This window comes from Elephantulus edwardii, unplaced genomic scaffold (genome assembly GCF_000299155.1).
Source record: "Elephantulus edwardii isolate Elephantulus edwardi_28Jun2011 unplaced genomic scaffold, EleEdw1.0 scaffold00003, whole genome shotgun sequence".
Classification (NCBI taxonomy): domain Eukaryota; kingdom Metazoa; phylum Chordata; class Mammalia; order Macroscelidea; family Macroscelididae; genus Elephantulus; species Elephantulus edwardii.
In genome coordinates, this window is record NW_006399753.1 from 26998592 (window position 1) to 27019492 (window position 20901).

At 38.8% G+C, this 20901-nt stretch overlaps 1 pseudogene; it reads right to left on the minus strand.

Annotated features, from left to right (window-relative positions):
* Positions 1-5942: 5942 nt before the first annotated feature.
* LOC102867469 lies at positions 5943-6289 on the minus strand (annotated as a pseudogene).
* Positions 6290-20901: the final 14612 nt, after the last annotated feature.

The following is a 20901-nucleotide window of genomic DNA, read 5'->3' on the forward strand; positions in this document are numbered from 1 at the left end:
ATGATATCTCATAGTTGTTTTATGGGTGAATAAGTTCTGATGCAGATATGGTTATTAAGTGCCTTTCATGTCAATTCTGATAGGTTAGAACTGCTCCCTAGGGATTCTTGTGTTGTTGTACACTGTCAAGTCAGAACCAACTCACAGCTGACCTTCCAGAAGCATTTTAATTGCATGAGAGGAGATTGCCTATATTTACCCCATGTAGCAGTGAGTGGTTTCAAACCACGTACCTTTGAGTCCTTACCACCACACCACCAGAGCTCCTTCATTTCCCTAGGCTATAATTTTTATAGCACCTGTATTGAAGGAAGATTCACTAAAAATTTGCTTAATGCAGATGATGCAACCTTGTTTGTTGGGCTGAAAGAGGACTTGAAGCACTTACTAAGGAGGATCAAATACTTTAGTATGGGATTATACCTCAACATAAAGAAAACAACTGGGTCAGTAAGCAACCTTATTAAAAACAGAGAAAAGATTGATGTTGTCAAGGATTTCCTTTTAGTTACTTAGATCCAAAATCAACACTCACAGAAGCTTCAGCCACGAATTTATGTAGCATTGCCTTGGGAAAATTTGCTGCAAATGATCTTTATGAAATGTCACTTTGGGAACTAAGAGCATGTGCACCAAGCCATGACATTTTCAATCACCTCAGAGTCATGTGAAAGCTGGGAGTGGATAAGGAAGGTCAAAGAAGAACCTGCCTTTCAATTATGTTGATAGTGGAGAATATTGAATATACCTCTAACTGCCAAAGGAACGAACAAATATATAATGAGAGAAGTACAGCCAGAAGCAATACACTCTGCTTCTTTAAAGTGAGGATGCAGAGACTTTGTCTCACGTACTTTGAACATGTCATGCTTGGTAAAGTAGATCAACAAAAAGGAAGACCGTTATAACGAGATGGATTAACACAGTGGCTCCAATAGTTGTTCTAATAGATTAATGATTGTGAGGATGGCGTAGGACTGGCTAGGATATTACTCTCCTGCACATTAAGCAGGTGTGTGTCAGAACAGACTTGGCAGTACCTAAAATAATAACAATAACTTTTAAAGAAGCGGATCACCTAGTCTTCATTTTGTGGAGCAACTGAAGGAGTTCACACTGCAAACTTTTTAACTGGTGGCTGAGTATTAAACCACTGCACCACCAGCACTCCTTGAAGAGAATATTAGTTGAGTCTATTAAAAAGAGGAATCCAGTCAGAAGAGGAATAGAGAGGAGAAGATCAGAAAAGTGACAATTGAGAGAATACAACTTTCTGACATTTACAGAAAACAAACATTTCTAACACTGAGCTGCTGGAAAGATCAAAGTCCATAGGTTGGAGGCTATTTGCGAAAGGATTTTACCCTAATAAATAATGATGCATAAGATTATTTTCAATAGTCACTGTCTTTTTCTGGATAAGGAGCTCCGGTAGCAAAAGGTAGTGAATAGCATATTGTGTGGCTAATGAAAAGGTCAGAGGTTTGAATCCATTAGCCACTCCCCAGAAAGGCAGTAAGTTTGTCTTTTTTTCCTCTCTGCTGCTCCTGCCCCTATGATCCATGATCCTTCTCCTTGTCCCTTCTTAAGAAATGGGTCCATATGACTTATGTGGCAATGTCCCAGACAAAGGCTGCTCCTTCCACTAGGGTTCAGAGTTTCACTTACCCATGATAATTGTTGTTGTAGTTAGGTGCTGTTGAGTCAAGGTCAACTTATAGTGACCCTATGAACAATAGATTTAAACCTAGTCCTGTCCTGCCACCCTCATCATCTCTGACACACTTGAGCCCATTGCTACAGTCACTGTAGCCAGCTCGTTGAGCTAGGCACATAATATAAGGAAGAAATAAGCCTCTGTTGCTCAAAATGGACACTTTGGAGTCATTTGTTACCGCAGAATGACTTAACAATTAAAACTGATAAAATAAGAAACTATCTAAAAATCAAAGTTTCCAAAGAAGGAGTTAACTCTCTCCAGCAATGATGTGTCCCTGTACCCAGAATATTCCAACATAACGAAAAGAAATTGTAATTACAATGTTATAAAACAAAATTTACATGAAAAATCAAATAAAAAAACAATATGATTTGTAAATTTTCCTTCAAATAAACAAAAAAAATTAAAAGTTCACTTTGGAGGATATTTTTAAAAAGAGAGAGAAAATTAAAATATTGTCTGAGTGTCTTTATCTGAAATTCTCTGTTGCATTTAATAGTGAAGTTTAAAAAAATGAGTTGGTCAAAAGGAGTGAGGCCAGTTTCACGCATCTGTACTTAAACCCACTTGAGGAAAAAGAACACACTGCCATTAAGATAGATTAATATCAGTTTGTGGTTACTGAAATTTAGAGTATTAACTTATGCTTGTTTGGGAACAGGCTTCTGGAATGTAACTAAAAGGAGAGTTAAATATTTATATGGTTTGAGATTAACCATAAAAGACCTTTGGGTGGGGATTAGAACACAAGCAGAGCAGGGGAAAGTGTAATTCAGTCATTACCATGAGTTTCTCCCCGGAGTCTTCCCAGCTTTTAGATATGCTGTGCCAAGCCTCATCCTTGGCCACACATCAGAGAAGGCAGGACATGGAGAGGAACAACACCATCCCATTGGGTCCTCCATGCCCAGAGAAGTACCCAGCCAGTATTCCCTCCCTTTCTCTCTCTTCCCTTTCCTGTTTGCCCTCTTTGTAATTCCAGCTTGTCTGTCATCTTTTTTTCCATGCTTCCCTTTCACTCACCTCCCAGGCTTAACTTTATTTTCCTTTCTCAGTAATCTGATCTGGTTTCAGTACTCTCATTCACCTAAGGAATCAGTGAGAAATACTAGGAAAGAAAGGATGAAAATAAGGCAAAATCATAAAATGAGGGATGCTTTCATTCACTAGCTGAAGTATTCCATGTGAGTAATCTGATAATAGTGTTGTGTGCATTATCTACATTTTTTCATGGTGTGTGATGACACTGTATAGGTCACAGGGATATATAAAAAGTACAGGCATCCCTTATTTTATTGTGCTTGGCTTTGCTGTACTTTGTAGAGGAAGCATTTTCTTTTAACAAATTGTAGGTTTGCAGCACCCCTGTGTGGGGCAAGTCTAGTGTGTCATTTCTCCCAACCATGGGTGCTTACTTCCTATCTGTCACATGTTGGTAATTCAAGTAATATTTTAGACATATTCATAATGCTACTATGCACTTAGTAAACTATAAACCCACTGCCTTCAAATCAGTTCCAACTCCTAGCCAACCTCCACTGAGTTTCTGAAACTGTAAGTCTTTACAAGAGGAAACTGCCTATCTCTCAGGAAGCAGTTCACCCTGTTGACATTTTGGTTGGCAGCACAAATGGCAGCACGCTGGCTCTACACAACACACTACCAGAATGCTTAAAACAGACTACAGTGTAGGGAGCTCTGATGACCTAGTGGGTAAGGAGTTAAGCTGCCAACCCAATGGCAGGCAGTTCAACTCCACCAGTGGCTTCTCAGAAGAAAGATGGACAATGTCCTCCTGTGTGATATACAGTCTCTGAAAACCATTAGAGGGTCAGCTGTGAGTTGGTTTGGACTTGATAACAATGAGTTTGCTTTTGAGAAGTATACTGTAAATACAACTTTCATATGCATTGACAAAAAGTACAACAAAAACTCTTTGTGTGTGTTTATTTAAGGTAATACTAACTTTATTCGGTGGTCCAGAGACCCAGCAACAGTATTTCTGAATATGGTTGTATTCTAAAAGAAGCCAAAGCTACTTGTAGGCATATTTTATATTCTTTTATTCTCTAGTCTTCAATCGCAAAGCTCATATAATTGAGTGAAATTTGGGGATATTTTGAGTGTAGGGCTCTGACTCATAGTGACCTTATGTGTCACCATGAAATGTTTGTTGTTCGGCTATGAATCATTGTCTAGATCCTCGGTGTATGTGGGTCCTTTGTTGTGGCTGCTGTGTCAATCATCTCACTCAGGACTTCTCCCTTTTTCCTCAGCTCTCTGGTGATAATTACCTTAGGATAGAAAATTCCCAAGGCCCACAATTGTTATGATCTTGTTATGATCTAAATCTTGTGAAAAAGGAAGGAATCTTAAAGAATTCCACATTATATCTACAACCAGGAGAGGGTAAAATAGATGAATGGGACCTTCTAAGAATCAAATCCCTACTATGCACATCCAAAAACTTCTCCAACAGGGTAAAAAGGGAAGCCACAGATTGGGAAAAAATATTTGGTAGTGACAAGAGATCTATATCCAGAATTAATACAATATACTCAAGCACCACAAGAAAATAAAGGTGAATAACCCAACTGAAAAATGGGCACAGGATACGAACAGACACTTCACCAGAGAAGATAGTCAGATGGCAAATAAACACATGAAGAAATGTTCAGAATCTCTACTTCTAAGAGAGATGCAAATCAAAACAACTATGAGATATCATCTCACCCTGGTAAGAATAGCAAGATTTAACAGAGCAGCAAACATCAAATGCTGGCAAGGTTGTGAAGAAACTGTAACCCTTATTCACTGTTCGTGGGAGTGTAAAATGGTGCAACCACTATGGAAGTTGTATGGCATTTTCTCAAAAAGTTGCAAATAGAAATACCATTTGACTGAGCAGTTCCACTACTGGGAATATACCCTAAAGAAACCATAACTTCCACCCAAGCAGATATATGCACACCCATGTTTATTGCGGCTTTGTTCACAATAGCAAAAAGTTGGGAACAATCTAAGTGCCCATCAACAAATGAATGGATAGAGAAGCTCTGGTATATTCACACAATGAAAAACTCTGCTGCAGTGAAAAAACAAAGAACTCATGCAATATTATTCAAAATGGGTGACCCTGGAGAACATTATGCTGAGTGAAATATCTCAATTGTAAAAGGATAAATACTGCATAGTGCCACTGTTGTAAAATGGGACTAACATCAGGGTTGAGGGGAGATTGAGAAAGGAAAAATACTGTATACTGCATTGAAACAGATGAGGGAGAGAACTATTTAAAAGCTATATATGCTTAAGTAGTATTATCATGACAGGAGTCTAGAATGAAGGCTGCATAGTGGAGTGCACTTGGGGGGAGGGACTGTATAACAATGAAAGAATTTTACTTTTGAAAGAGAAGAGCAAATTGGGGGTAGGGTTAGGTAGGGAGAAAAATGCATTAATGAATGAAAGGAAATCCAAAGTCTCTGTAAATGTTCATTAAAATTAATTTTTTTTAAAAAAGGCCCCAAGCCTTTATGATTATTAAGGGCTACATATGCAAAAAAAAAAAAAGAAGAATTTCACATTATAAACTAATAGGAGTCTATTAACTCCACACCAAATACCCATTCTCTAATCCCCCTTGCCAACACCAACATAATTTAAGGTTTTGGTTGAGATGCTAATGTCCCCACATAAATGTGCCATGTGTCACCACAGTTTTAAGCCAATGGGGAGAATCCCGTTTCCTGCTTTCCCAGCTTCTTTGCAGTTAGCAGTGACCAGGAGATGTAAAGAGGAGTTAGTAAGAGGAGCTTCTGGGAAAAGGTTTGCTTTTCTGACAGGGCGGACAGATACGGCTTTCCCTCACTCCATCCTACTCTGCTTTGGGCTTTCTTGGATTGCTGGCCTTGTAGCAGCCCTTTTATGATTATGAAACAACAAGGTAGGAAACCCAGCAAGACAGAAACAGCGGAATAGCCGGAAAGAGAACCGAGCTTTTAATGATAGTTATTTAACTGACACTTTTTGTTTTGTTTTACTTTTATTGTATTATTTTTACGTGTACCGTAATCAGATCTGACTGGTACAGGAGGAGATTGCCCCCTCCTTCTCCAGCAGAGCATCTGGTGGATTTGAACTGTGTACCTCTGGGATTGCAGTGCAGCATCTTGCCTGACACTTTTTTTTTAGTTGCATAACTTTATTTGATAATCAGCTATTAGTTGTCATCCACATTGACGGTCTGTAGATTTTTGAGAGTGGTGACAGGTACATAGGTAACTAGTGTATACAGCTTGGTTGGGGAATCTTCATCCTCATTACGTTTTCCGCACAACCTTACACGGATGCGGTATGGGACATTCTTTATTCCTTTGGCCCAGGCAGCTTTGTCAATGCGAACATCTGGTGTTCCGATGTCCCTTAGTGCCCGAGGAGCACGCTTCTTGAATTTCACTCCCTGGATGTGCTTGTGAATGTCGATGGTGTACTCTGGTCACCACTTCGTTGGCTTTTCTTCTCACCACCCTTCTCTGCCGGGGCCATAGCGCTGGGCCCAGGCTAGAAAGGAAGAGGGCAAAGGATTGTGGGAAAAGGAAACGGAGAGTCACACAACTGCCGAGTCACCTGGCGGCGTGTCGGGGTGACTGCTGGTTCCAAGGGTGTTGTTTATGGACCCAAATAAGATGAAGTCATTGACAATTTCAATCTTTTCTCCTTCATGATGTTGCCCATGTTTTACTGCACATAATCATTAAAAAGAAAATACTTAATTCATAAAAATTTACTTCCATCTTAAAAAAAAAATAGTTGGAGAACACTTTTTTGTCATTTTGTCAAAATTCCATTTATAGAAAGTTCTGGATCATCTGAATTATTCCTAGGAATGAGAATGGTATTTCCAGTCAGAATATTTAATGAGAGTAGTAATTTCATTTCTCCTTCATATATTTTGCAGTAACATCTCACTGCTTCCCAATTCTGCCTGTTGACTTCAGCAAAGTGATGATCTAGTCTATGTTTTCAAACTACTAAAGCCCCTAACACAGTTCAGGAAAAACTAGCTAATTATTTCACTGTAAAATTTTGTACATCTCTCCTTTCTTTTTCTCACTGTCTCTTTCTTATTCAGCATTTTTTTTCCTTTCCAAGATTCATTATGTTCTAACATGTCCATTCCTCTTCCTCTTGGTCTATGAACTATAACATCATTTATAATATCATTGATATGTAGTTATAAGTTGAATGTTCTTTCCATATAAATGATTATTTCCAGAATCTTTTCCATCATGTTATCCCAAGCAAATCCTTGGAGTATGTTTAGCTCAGCATTTCCCTCCTACCCCCATATTTCATGAATGCATTTCCCTGCAACTCCTACCAAGATGTAACGTTCTATGAATACTGACATTCATAAGTGTGGTCCATTGTAACTTGAACAAGTTTTAGATTGGAGACTACCTGTATTTCTTAAATTATCTTGGAATTTTTGAGTAAATTACAGCCAAATCCATTCATAATAGATACAAGATGAAAGTATAATGTATAGTATAAATTTGTCAGCTTTTTACATTTCAGTATATGTAAAAGCTGGGTAAAACAACATGAGAGCAGTGGGAACAGATAGGTTTCTTATAGCAGCTCTTTGAAAAAAATACATTGAATTCACTTTCAGCAAACAAACCTTTATATTACTAAGACTTGTGACTAGAGAATCGCTGTCAGTGGAATTTTATAGACAAATTTATGATTCTTCACCTTTTAGCATATTCTTGATGTATATATATTTGTTAAGTAAAACTAGTTATTTTTCAAATCTGAAAGGAGAAAGAAAACCATAATATACATGTTTTAAACATTAAAAATGCTAGCTATATATGTCTATCTGGCTGTGAAAGAAATTTTATGTAGTAAATATTAGTTATATAGTGTCGGAAATTAACACACACATTTTTGCCAGCTGTCATCATATTTGCCAATACCAGTCTCTTGGTGGTTTAAATAAATCCAAACATTGATATATTGCTTTTTGTATTAATGCAATTTGATTTCTTAGTCCTAATTTTCCACCCCATGTATCAATTGAATCAATTTTTGTCCCTATGTTAACTTGATTGCTTTAGAGAGCTTACCTCATTGCTGTTTTCAAGTGAGGTATTATTTATCTCAGGATTAATTCAGTAATAGTCTTCATTTTTTTCTGTGTCATAAATCTCTGAGTTTTATGTTTCCAAGTATATGAAAGGTTTTAAATACAAAGAAGTCTTTTTTTTTATTATGATCATAGTTTGAAAATAATTTTATACACTTTCTGTGCTGACTTTATAACACAATTTTCCCAGCCAGAAAATATCTTATGATCTATTTAGAAGGATCAGCTCAAATCTACAAGTGCCAGAGACACAATGTGAATATTTACTTAGTGCTAGTAGCAGTTTTAAGCTTGGAAGGAGGAGTGGCATCAACTTCCGTAATAGCTTGCCTCCAGAAACCCTATGAACCTGGAGAGAGGATAAGAGACACCCAAACGTCGAAGACTCTCCTTCATAGGGTCACTATGAGTCGCCTCCGACTCGATGGCGCTTAACAACAATAACATCAACATGGAGAGAGAGATCAGCTGGTGGACAGAAGGCGAAGCTACCAAGCCAAAGGTGGATGACTTTTAATCCGTGGCCCTCGGGCCTGTCTTTCATTGTTTTTGTTCAGATATCCTCTAGGTCATATAGCCCTGGTGTACAAGTTGCCATACAGTGGTAATTTGTGGTTACTGTGAGGCTGAACACTGTGACAATGATGTCTCAAATGTGTTAATGGCTGGTTACCCAATGCAGACAGAGAATGGGGTGGAGTTCCCCAATTAAAACAAGCTTAGAATGAGGAGTGGCATCCAATTCCATAATAGCTTGCCTCCAGAAACCCTGTGAACCTGGAGAGAGGATGAAAGGCACCCAAGCGTTGAGGACTCTCCTTCATAGGGTCGCTATAAGTTGCCTGTGACTCAACAGCACTTAACAACAACAGTAGCAGTTTTGATTACTGCAACATACTGTGGTGTGAAAATTAACACCTGTCTTATTGAAATTTTTACCACAGAGAGAGTTCTGACACAGAATGGTATGTTTTGTCTGAGCAAAATAGAATTTTTTTTTATTTTTGCAAAATAGAATTTTTAATAGAGGCTAAAAGTTTTCTTCTAAATCACCTTTACTAGAAATTATTATTATAAAACCATTTTTGCATATCTATGCTCATATGAAATTTTGATTCATTATGCATTACTTTAAGATAAAAATCATCATGTGATACTATTTTGAAAGACCTATTAAAATAGTAAAAGACTCTAACATTGTTAAAAGAATAAAAATTATATTGAAAGTAACAGAAGAAATGTAAACCACATCATCAGCCACACTTCTTTTCTAATCGAAGTCCTTGCCCTGGCTTCCTAAATTTGTCATTTCCTTAATCATAGTGAAATTTAACCCATCTTTTTTCCCCACCAGCATGTATGAGCTGAGGTAGAGTAATGGAGCAGGTCTATTCACACAGAGTTCTAGTACTGTGCCTGGCACTTACAGATACCCTATAAATATTTGTTGAATGAATACTAACAGTCTGGTCAAAGACTGAATTGCATCTCATGTCAAGAAGACAAAGATCCTCATCACCAGGCCAATAGAAAGCGTTACAAAAGATGAAGAAAGGATTGAGATTTGTTGATGACTTCATCTTGCTTGGATCCACAACCAACTCTCTTGGCATCAGCAGTCAGGAAATCAAAAGATGAGTTGTATTGGGACGATCTGCTGTCAAAGATCTCTCCAGAGTGCTAAAGAGCAACAATGTCAGTCTAGAGACTACGGTGCAACTGATTCAGGCCATGGTCTTCTCAATTGCTTGCTGTGAATTTGAGAGCTATATAATGAGTAAGAATGACAGAAGAAGAATTGATACCTTTGATTTGTTAGGGTTGGAGAAGAGTATTTATTGAACATAACATGGATTATGAAGTGAACAAATAGGTCTGTCCTGGAGAGGGTGAAACCAGTTTGCTCTTTGGAAGCAAAGATTTTGAAGCAGCATCTCACATACTGTGGACATGTCACCAGGAGAGACTAGTTCTTGGAAAAGGACACCATGCTGGGAAGGGTAAATGGTCAGCACAGAAGAAGACCTTGGATGAGATGGATTAACACAGTGAATGTAGCAATAGAGGCATGTATGTCAGAGATGAAGAGTGAGTTTGGCTCAAGATAGGGTAAGGTTCAGAGCCATTGTTTTATAGGGTCACCATGGGTCATAGTCAACTCAGTGACACATAACAACAACAATAGCGGCTTTTTCCTTTGCATAATAATTTACCACACGTTACTTACTGGCATGTCTAGATCTTCAATGTGTTATTATTCTGTACCAGTAATTCAGAACTGATTCACAGCTGACACTCCAGTGGTTATTCAGAAATAGTAAATTACATGAGAGGAGACTGCACATCTTTCTTTCATGGAGCAGCTGGCAGATTCAAACCACGTGGCCACCAAAATTTGAGGTCTTCAATATACATATACTTTATACAACTAAGGTACCTGGTGGCATAATGCTAATTGTATAGGACCGCCAGCAAAATGCTTGTCAGTTCAGGTCCACTGGTCACTCTTGTGAAACAGTGATGCACAGCTTCTTCTTGTATTTTAAAGGTTAGAGCCTTGGAAACCTGATGGAGTAAGATATGATTTGGGTCAAGACACACATGTCAAGGGCAGGGACAACACTGAGTCTATTGGTTATTTCTACAATTGGGAAAATATCTTTTGTCTGTTCTTTTCCATGAAATGCTTGTCTGTCAGATACTGTTCTAAATCTGAGCATTCAAATTAAGACAGACTAGGAAGAAGGATTGACCATCCACTTCTGAAATAGCCAGGCTTCGAAAACCCTATGTGCAACAATATTCAAAATCACATGGGTATATATCTAGGTTGAGGGAGAAGGATGGAAAAATCTCCTCCTGTGCGATTAAGTGCTTCTGAAAACCTGCTGGAGGGTCAACTATGGGTCAGTTCCAACTTGATGGGGTATAACACACACACACACACACCTAGGTTATTTGAGACAATGAGAGTTCTCATTCTTAGAGGTGAGAAGGAAGATACTAAGGGGAAACAAAACTTGGGAAAGTCATTAGAGTCACATGTGATTCTGCATTATCAGTCCACTTGATCTTACCAGCTTTGCAGTCCTGAGTATTTGGCATAATCATCTAAATCTGTTTCCTCCTCTGTAATGTAATAATAGCAATATTACTTGTCTTATAGGGCTTTTGTGCAAATTGAGAAGTTGAAACAAAAACAAATAAAAAGCCATTGCGATTGAGTTGATTCAAACTCATGGTGACCTCTTGTTTCAGATTAGAACCACTCTGTAAGATTTTCTTAGTTGTAATCTTTATAGAAACAGATCATCAGCCTTTTTTTCTGTGTTGTTGAATGAGTCAAACCACCAGCCTTGGTTAGCCAAAGGCAAACCATTTGTTTCATCCAGAAACCTGAAAATAAGATATGGTTGTTGTCATTGTTAAGTGCCATTAGGTCATAGCTGACCCATAGCTGACCTTCATGTAGTTATTCAAAGGCAATGAATCACATAGGATGAGATTGACCATCTTTCTTCCATTGTGCAGCTGATGGATTTGAACTGTCTTCCTTCAGTCCACCAGTGTTCAAGACATGCTTAGCACACAGATTAATCATTCAGCAATATTGGTTCCTAATCCCATTATTCTAAGATGTTTATATTTTAAAAATAGTTTGCTTTGATTGTTTTCTCTATTGGATCAGAGTTTTCTATATTGGAGGCATATCTACAGAATGGTCCCCTATTAAAAACTCATTGCTGTTGGTTTGATTCCCACTCATAACAACCTGATATGATTACCCCAAAGAGTTTCCAAGGCTGTAAACTGTTACAGAACCAAACTGTCTTGCCATTCTCCCACAAAGCAATTTGTGAAGTCAAATGACTGTCCTTTTGGTTGGCAGTCCAACTTTTAATCCACTGTATCATAGGGACTCAGCACTCCTCCATTAGCAAAGCGATAATAATGATTAAATCATTTAGACTCCAAACCTTTTTTGCTTGGGATCCTCAGAAACACATTTCTGCAGCTTCTCATTTAAGTTTGCCAGTAATGATTTGAGATCTATTTCTTATCAGCTCTGATGGCCTAGTGGTAAGAAGCTGTACTACAATCTCAAAGGAATGTGGTTCAAGTCCACCAGTGGCCTCCCAGAGAGGGATGGGCAATCTCCTCCTGTTCCATTCACTGCCTCCGAAATCCTGCTGAAGGGTCAGTTATAAGTTGGTTCTGACTCGATAATACTTACCAACAAGAACAATAATAATGTCCTATAAATTCTTCATTAGGTTCCTGGCAATGATTGCTAGTAATTACCTCTAGTCACTAAGTTACTAAGCAGAAGGGAGTTGTGGTGGTTTAGTGAGTAAGGAGTTGTCCTGACAATCCAAAGATGAGTGGTTCAAATCTACCAGCTGTTCCATGATCGGAAATCTCTTACAACATTTACAGCTGCTGAAAACCCTCTAGAGGGTCAGGTGTGAGTTGGTTCTGACTCAATAGCAATGAGTTTGATTTTTTTCATTTTGATTAACTTAGTGTTTATAAAGCAGATTAGTGAACAAATTGCCACATTTAGAAAAAAACATCTTGAATTGTATACCTAAACCACTGTATCTTAATTACAAGACAAAATTTTGTAGCACCAAGTCCTAGTGCATTCAGATTTGTCATAAATGGTGAAAAGATTGTACTTGTCAACAATTTCATTTCACTTGGATCTACAATCAAAACTCAGGGTAACAGCAGTGAAGAAATCAGGAGACATATTACAATGGGGTGGGGGGAAGCTGCCAAGGACTGCAGATTTTCCAAAGTGCTAAAAAACTCTTTAGCCCCCAACATGTTAAAACACAAGGATGTCAGTTTAAATACTATGGTGTGCCTGACCCAAACTATGGTCTTTTCAATTACTTCTTATGCATCTGAAAGTTATACAGTGAATAAGGATGAAAGAAGAATTGATACATTTCAGTGGGGTTTTGGGAGAAGAGTACGAATAGCTCATGGATTGCCAGTAGAACTGACAAGTCCATCTTGGAGGAAGTGCTATCCGAGTGTTCCTTAGAGGCAAGGATGGTGAAACTTCATCTCACATACTTTGAGTACATTATTAGAAAGTGTCAGTGATTGGGAAAAGGCATTGTTCTGGGAAAGGTAGAGAGTCAGAGAAAAAGAAGAGGACCCCCAACGACTTGGATTGACATAGTGACCATAATAATGGGCTCAAGAATGTTAGAGATCATGAGAATGGAGCTCGCCGGTCTCTATGAGTTGTGGTAACTCGGTGGCACCTAACCAATAATCCTAGTGCAGAAGACCATCGAGGATGGAGGCATTAATTACAAGAGCTGTGAATGTACCATCCAAGGAGCTTTCACAGTACTATTACCAATTAACTTGGTTAGAATCTAAATAACCTAGAGTTCTCATAACATTGGGAAACTTTGAAAGAAGGATGTTTATACAAAGGGAATAAAAAAGAAAATTCTCTTGTCATTTTGCAAAATGTTCTTAAAAAGAAAAAACCCAACACATTTTTATGGCCCTGTGCTGATTAAAGAAACCTTATTAGATATAAATGAGAAGCAGGGGCTTCTCATGGTATTGTACCCAAAGGATTTTGGTTGAATAAAGTCTAAACTTTCAGAGTATTTGAAATATACCCAGTTGGGCACTAAACAGGCTTTCTTCAACTTAAAGTGGAGAACTGCTACAAGAAAAAAAAATTGAGTGAAAAAGTAATGGAGGAGCTAAAAGGGAGAAAAAGCACCAAGCAACCAAACAGGCCCATACTGAAATCTTTTCCAGAGTTCCCATTCCGATGATTTTTAGGAGTTATAGCTGAACAAGTGCGGCTTTGCCTCCATCTCTGAAATTGGTTTCTTACATAACACATTATTTTGAATGTCACCGATCAGTCCTTTGAATTTCTTTACGAGACCAGAGACCAAAATTGAGGATAGGCTGAGTGCTTATTTCAGTTTGAGAAATGAAGATGTCAGTAGTGTATAAAGGCAAATGAAGGATAAATAAATTTGTTTTTCCATCTGTTAAGAGAAAACTAAAACATTCTTTCCATTTTTTTTTTTCCTTAATATTTTGTTTCCTGGCAACACATGGCAAAAATTCCCAATCAACCACATCTTTCATAATTCTTTATTCTTTTTTAATATCACATGTTCAGTTATTGTACAAGCAAACCAAAATCGTAATAATCTATTTTTTAATCCTTGTTATACTTAAAGTTATACATAAAGTGTTCAAGTGAAGAAACCATGCTTCTATTAGTAAAGGGAACACCATATTGAGAGAGTTGTGAGTTACTTTCTTTACCAAATTATATAGAGAATTCCTATAATCCTCATTGTTTTGATTTCAGAAATCAGTGTTTTTGTTTTTTTATGACATCCTAAGATTCATTTGTTCTTGTTGTTGATATGTACCAAGTCACCTGCAGCTCACAGCAACCCTACATACAACAGCCCTAAACCCTGATCTATCCTGTGCCAATCTTATTGTCTCTGACACACCTGCCCCCATAACCCCAGTAATTGAATCAATCCATTTCATCAAGGAGTAGCCTGGCTTCACCCTCTCTAGGACAAACCTGTTTGTTCTCATAGCAGTCCATGGTATATTCAATACTGTTCTCTAGCACCACAGCTCAAAGGCATTAATTCTTCTCTCATCCCTGGTCATTGTCCAGCTTTCTGATGCATAACAAGTAATTGCAAAGACTTAAGGCCTGTATCAGGCACACCTTAGTCTCCAGACTGACATCATTGCTGTTCAGTACTTTGGAGAGGTCTCTGACGGCATCTTGTATTTAAGAGCATACAATTATAAAACAAAAGCAACAATTTTTTATTCCAATATATTTGAAGATATTCTGAAACTATCAAAGCAAAACCTTATATTGCTTAGCTTTTCTGTATGTTATTTCTATATACATGGAATGTTGTGTACCATTGAGTCAGAACCAACTCATCGTTGCCCTCCAGTGAGGTTTCAGAGGCAGTAAATCCTGCAGGAGGAGACTGCTCATCTTTTTTCTGAACTACTGGTGGACTCTAACCACGTACCTTTGGGTTGACTGGACAACTTCTTAACCAGTAAGCCCTAGAGCTCCACACATGAATGAAATATATAATATAAAAGTAAAAATTGTCAATAAATGCCTGAAGAAAAGCTAAAGATGACAAATCATTTACCTTTGGGTGAAAGGCAAATTGATCTTACAATATCTATAGTATAGATTTTTGGAACATGTGTTTTTTTTTTATATGATAGATTTACTTCTTAATTCCAGCTTCCTTAGCTGTGTGTTTTCAACTTGTCACTGAGTATCCTGGAGACTTAGTCTGAAAAATTACACAGGGATTGGCAATCTCCTCCTGCGCGATTAACTGCCTCTGAATACCCTTCAAAGGGTCAGCTATGGGTTGGTTCTGACTCTGTGGTACACAATACACAATACAATTTGGATAAGGAAGGAGTTACATTGCCAACTCAAAGACAGTTTGTTTGAATCCACCAGTTGCTCCAGGGGATAAAGGTAGGCAATTTCCTCCCACGCAATTTACAGTCTCTGAAAATCCACTAGAAGGTCAGCAATGAGTCCATTCTAGCTAGACAGCATGAGAATTGTTTTTATTTTGTTTTTTAAAATGTATTACAGGGCTCCCTGATGGCCCAGTGCATAACGGACAGCAAATTGAAAAATTTGCAGTGTCCTTTTATGAAGATTTACAACTTCAGAAACCCACTTTGAAAGTTGCCACGAGTCCTAACCAGTTTAACTGTAGTGTATCTGGTTTGATTTGAACAGGCATTATAACATCTATATTATTTCCTGACACAGGTTTTTCCTCTCCAACTGCTGTCAAGTCAGAACAAACCCATAGCTGACCTTGCAGCAAGTTACTGTGGCTGTAAGTAATCACAAGGGAAGAGATTACCAATCTTTCTCTTATGGAGCCTCTGGTAGATTTGAATCGACAGAAAGGCATAATCTTAGTGTTAGCAAAACAATTCCCACTAAGCCTCGGAGCTTCCTGGCACTAGTTTGTTGTTGTTAGGTGCCATTCAGTTGACTCTGACTCAAAGAGAACCCATGAGTAAGAGCTGAATCTTGCTTTATCCAGCACCATCCTTATGATCTCTGACGTGCTCGAGCCCATTGTGACAGTCATGTGTCAATCCATCCTGATGAGGGTCTTCCTCTTCTCTGACCCTCCACTTTTCCCCAGTGGAGAAAATACTCAGAATTTACTCAGAAAATACTCTTCCTGCTTCCACACTACAGATTAACTAGAAAAAAAAATATTTTCCTAATACAAGACCATCATAATGGAACATAAACTATTTCTTTTCTAGTAAAAAACACTAATGGTTCTGACTTTTTTTTTCCTTAAAAAAAAAAGATAAACCATAGACTTCAGGATCACTTCCCTACTGTGTCTTCCAACTCCATGCATGTTTTCTGCTTCATCTTTCTTTCTCATCTTTGGTGTTTGGGTGAAAAAAAGAGAAATGATTGTTTCAGAGAACAGATCTACATAAAGGAAGGAGATGGAATGAAGAATGCATTTTACTGTTAACATAATCGTCAGAGAAAACATAGCTGGCACATGCACTGTGAGTGGTATAATTTCCATATGAACTGGCAGATGCATCATTCAGCTTTATATGGTAAGGTGCCAAAGGAAACTCATTGAGGACCCACATTCAACACATGTTTATTTTGCAGTGATTTTGTGCTTAACACTGTGGAACGTCTTATAGTGGATACTGGTTTCTGAATCCAGAATCATACATAAAAGAAATTTAAGGTAAAATTGTTTCTCTATCTTTCTACTTAGATTTCGCTCTCAAATCTCTATTTCACTGGATGGTCTAAGGTAAATGTCTGTACAGTCTATGTTCCATAGGTCCTCCATAGGACAAAATGGAGTATTGGTGGCACAGGGAATGGGGTGTTGTGTTGCCTGCACCTCTGTGATGGTTCTAATCCACCAAGTGATTGGAAAGATGGATAATCACCTTCCGTGTGGTTTACAGCCTCAGAAACCTAATGGAGCATTAAATATGAGTAGTATCCATCTTGACAGCAATGCATGAAAACGAGTGTAAATAAGCACTGGGTGTGGTGGGCATGGAGTGAGGTGCAGGCCATCCCAAGAGACCAAGCCGTCATGTGCTAACACTGCATTCTGGTCCCCATATGCCTTTGATCATGCTCTACACAGTTTGCTATTTCTTCTCATGTAAATAGAGTTTAAAATTTCCTACTTCTTTATACTCCATCTAAAATGAGAAAACTGGCAGACCGTTTTCTGTAAAGAGCCAGACAGTAAATATTTTAGGCTTTGAGGATTATATGGTTCTCTGTTCTAACTACTTAACTACCATTGTAGCATGACTAAAGCCATAGAAAACAGGTAGGTAATGGGTGGGACTGTTCCAATAAAATTTAATTTTTAAACAAGCATACACATCTAAACCATGCTTACCTGCACTGAAAAGTAATTTTTTCACTTGGACTCTCTGGGCACATGAGGGCTGTGGCCTATGCAAGGTCAGCCTGTCTGAAGACCTCAGGTACTGATTTTTCACCTTTCCTCAACCTTGGGCAAGGGAAAGTCTGGGATCTTTCTAATCTCCAGGACTGGACCTGTGAGTCTATCTTCTTTTTTTGCCCTCAGATTCCTCTCATTAGTTTGCAGATTTTCCTTTCTTTCTTTTTCAGAGAGAGCAGTCTAAATTGCTCTCACTCCTCTTACGCCCTCATTATGGCTGAGAACAATGAAGGATCAAGGTCATAGACTGTGATGTACATCTGATTCTACATGAATAGTGGCCCATGTAGTTGTGCTGTCTTGCATGATGATAGACGACAGGGGCTTTTATCAGGAATGCTGCCAACATAGTTTGGTTTTATTTTGCATTTTCCTTTGAACTGTCTTTTCTTCATTGCCATTTTTAAAACTCAAGATTTGGGATAAAAGTGGGCAGAAAATTGGCTCAGACTGAGGACATATTTGTTGTTCAAAATGGATAATTTATGCTATATATTTTATGGAGAGCTCTTCAATGCATAGACTTTTGAGATTGCAATAAAACCAAGCTTTCACATTCCAAAGTATTTATCTAAGAATAGGGAGAGTGCAAAGGATGTTTGTACACCTGTAAAAAGGTGCCTGAGTTCTTGCTGAGTGACCAAATGTAGACGAAACAGGTAAATATGTTTGTATAATAGCTATCTAGTACTGCGTAAAATTTCCTTCCTCCCCTCTAAATGCATAAGCCTAAAACAAAGACCGGTGAATGCACCTCATGATTTTGTGGTTTGATCAGGTGATTCTTCTGCCAGCTCTGGCTGGGCTGACTTGCCAGGTTGAATTCAGCTGGCAAATCATCTGTGGTCTGAGCTCAGTTGAAACAGCTGGGATAACTGGGCCTCTTTCAGTATATGGTTTTTTGCTGCAAGCTTTTGCAGGTTAAGAGAGTTTAGGGCAGCATTCCAAGAAAGTAGAAGATTCAAACCTTTTAAGGGCTGGGCTTGGATGTCACATAAGATCACTTCTACCATAGTGCATTGGTCAAAGCAACTCACATAGCTACTCTCAGTTCAAAGGCAAGGGAAATAGACTTCACTTCTTGATAAGAAAAACATCAAAGTCTCATTGCAAAAGGACAGGCCTACTCTGGTGGGGACCTTAATTTTGTCATTACTTTCAGCACAGCTTGGACTTCTTCCTTTAGTACCTTTGGTTCTTGGTCACAAGCTATATCCTGAAATTCTGTGTTACATGTGAAAAATGGATGATGAATTAGGAAGACTTCAGAAGAATTGATGACTTTATATTGTAGTGTTGCCAAAGAGTATTGAAGGTGCCATGGAATACCAAAAGAACAAGCAAATCTGTCTTAGAGGAAGTGCAAACAAAGGGTTTGTTACTTAAAGGCAAGAATGGTGACACTATCTCACATACTTTGAGCATGTTGTCAGGAGTGTCTGTTCCTTGAGAAAAGACATCATGCTGGGAAAAGTAGGAGATCAGTGAAAAGAGAAGAAGACCTTCAACAAGATGGACTGACACAGTGACTGCAGCAGTGGCTTCAGCCTCACACAGATAGTGAGGACAGCACAGGATAGGGCAAGGTTTTATTTAATCTTTTGTTCAGAGGATTGCTGTGAGTTGTTGGCAACTTGACAGCACCCAAAATGACCACCAGTTGTTGTTGTTGTTGTTATGTGCCATCAAGTCATTTGCGACTCATAGCGACTCTATGTACAACAGCTCTAAACTCTGCTCTGTCCTGTCCCAATCTCACCGTCTCCGAAACACTCATCCCGATTGCCCCAGTCACCAAATCAATCCACCTCATAAAGGGTCTTCCCCTCCTGCGCCTGCCCTCCACCCTCCCAAGCATGATGTCCCTCTCCAAGGACCGGTCGCTCCTTACAACAAGACCAAAGTATGTCACACGAAGCCTCAGAATCCTTGCCTCCAAGGAGCAGTCCGGTTTAACCCTCTCCAGGATGAGTCTGTTTGTTTTCTTAGCAGTCCATGGCACTCTCAGCACTCTTCTCCAACACCAAAGCTCAAAAGCATCAATTTTTCTTCTATCCTCCCTGTTCATTGTCCAGCTCTCTGACGTATAACAAGTGATTGGAAAGACCATGGCCTGTACCAGTTAGGGTAAGAATTTGCAGCCAAGCTTTACCATTCACTACTATATTCAAGGACAAACTTGTAGATGCAGGTAATCTGTCATTTTTTCATCCTGCAGATAGATACATATCATAATCATTTGTCTACAGGATGATGAAGTAGATGCCTGTCTGGACATTACACAGTGTGGATTCTGCCCTGCATGAAAGTATTCTGCCAAAGAAGCAAGCATTGTTACAGTTCAGCTCTGACACCATCCAGCCAGCTGAATGCCTTGGACTGGATCTGCCTCTCCCAGGAAGAAAGGATCATCCACATGACAAGCAAGCCAATTTTTTTCTGATTCATATAAAGCATTCTTTAGGCTATGAGAGGCCTTTCTGAATATCATCTCTCTGTGACTCAAATACACAATGGTTCTTGGCTAAGCACTTTATTAAATTCACAGGCAGTTATTTCAAAGCTGTACATAAAGAGTTAGTGGGAGAAGAAAGAAGGGGAAAACCCCTGAACATGGCTTCTGGACTACCTCCTTTGCTCTCTGTACTTTACCTGTTATTGTTGTGTAAGGTCTAGTCAGAACTGATCCATAGCTGACCCTCTAGTCAATTTTCAGGGGCAATAAATTGTATGGAAGGAGATTGCCCATCTTTCTCCAATAGAGTAGCTGGTGGATTTGAACCTCCTACCTTTGCACTGACAGTGCAATTCTTTACTATCAAACTATAATACCTAGACTTTGGAGGAGACATGTCTCTGAAGATTGTATCTAGATATGTATTTAGGCTTTGACAGGACTACCACATGGATGATTTCCTAGTCCTCTCCTTCTCTTCCCCTTTAACCCTATAACCTCTTCCTTTTACTTCTATTTCACCCACTATCTACCTGTGCTAACAGGAAGAAATAAGTTCCCTTCCTTAAGAGGGTCTGCAGCCCCAGATACCGGTAGGATGTCCGAGACTCCACTTCCTCAAGCTTTACAGAGGAGGTGTGATCTGTGATCTTGCAGCTTGCTGATGTTTTTGGAAGCACAGAAAAGAAATACTTTTTTTGTGTTTCTAAGTGCCGTAGAGTTCATAACAAACCTATGAACAACAGATCAAAACATACAATTCGATGTAGGGATGAAGATGGGATTCTATCTTCTTGTTGTTGTTATGTGCTGTGGAGTTGCTTGCCACTCATAGCGACCCTATGTACAACAGCCCTAAACTCTGCTCTGTCCTGTGCCAATAGCACTGTCTCTGACACTCCCATCCCGAATACCCCAGTCACTGAATCAATCCACCTCATAAAGGACCTTCCCCTCCTGTGCTGTCCCTCCACCCTCCCAAGCATGATGTCCTTCTCCAAGGACC